The sequence below is a fragment of the Marmota marmota genome, unplaced genomic scaffold (assembly GCF_001458135.2).
Source record: "Marmota marmota marmota unplaced genomic scaffold, marMar, whole genome shotgun sequence".
NCBI classification, from domain to species: Eukaryota; Metazoa; Chordata; class Mammalia; order Rodentia; family Sciuridae; genus Marmota; species Marmota marmota.
This window is the reverse complement of record NW_026000249.1, coordinates 8,225,815-8,227,194: the sequence shown is the minus strand read 5'-3', so window position 1 is coordinate 8,227,194 and position 1,380 is coordinate 8,225,815.

Sequence of the window (1,380 nt, the reverse complement as noted above, 5' to 3'; positions counted from 1 at the left end):
AATGGACAGTCCCAGGAAGAAAAAATGGATATAGCATCCATTTATAGAGAGATTTTCTCTACAACTGGAATTGCTTCAGGAGCCTTTTAAATACATCGGGAAAAGCAATAATGAAAAAAGCGGTTAGAAGGAGAAATGCCACACACGCATCTCACACCGCAGCTAGAGCCAAGAGTCTCCAGGAGGGCGGGCGGTATTCAGGAGCATAGAGCTGGTTTGCAAGATCTGCAGACAGGTGCCTCTTACAACCTCACAACAAGGAATGTTTGCTGGCGAATCTTTGGTCTACGCTCTACACTAATGCTTAGTGGAAGAGCACATTCTCTCTACAAAGACCCATGAGCAACACCTCTGTCTGGTTCCCCCCCTTGTGTCCAAGTAACATCCCTGGACACAAATGGGAGCCAAGTGTGTGAGGGCGGAAACGAGGCCTGCTGGAATCTTCACTGGCCTAGCTGACCTTCTTCCCTTGTGGGTCTGGAAAGAGATGCATTATCTGCTACCAAGGATCACATCTAGAGGCTACTGCTGGGGCCGAAAAGTTGAGCAAGGTTCATACTGTTACAGTCACATGTAGCCACAATTCAACTCCCTTTATTAGAAGTATAATACTCACTTCATATCACAAATGTATAAAAATATGGCAGATAGTGTCATAACGATACTTTCTTTAAATGAATATATTTATAAAACAGACAGATATTTACCATATATATATTTATATATATAGAATAAAATACTCCTGATGCAATATATAAATGTTACTGTTTAGTTTTTATAGAAACTACTGTAGCTGTCCCACTGCTTCACAATGTTCCAAACAGCTCAAAATAACTTTACATTAGAACATAAAAGTATGATAATTATAACAGTACAATATTAATTATAAATAAATGTTACAAATCCTATCAAATATGGAAGCTTAGAAAACAATTTAAGACATACAGTTCATCTTCTAACCCTTCAAAGGGATACTCTTGGATTACAACAAACCCCACATTTAGTCTAGGCAGAAAAAAATACGTGGTAAGGGCATCGGTCAACATGAATTTTTCTATCCCTTGCAGTGCCAGGACATGTCCTGGCTTTCCCAAGTTCAACAGAGATTGCACTAAAGCTGGAATGTAAGGGGGAGACACTGGCAAGAATTTCTTCTTCCTCAATGGCACACTCTATCCATTCTCACACAAGACCTGTGGGGAGTGGCGATCCCTAAGGAACTCCCGTGGCTCTAAGATCCCTGACTAGCATTTGTGGCTGTGAGGAGCCAGATGGCCCTACACATACAATATTGCACACACCTTCATAAAGCTGAAAATACTGGCTTACCACCCTGGCCCAGCCCATTCCCCAACCCACCCCGCGCCCTCCCTTCCCAAC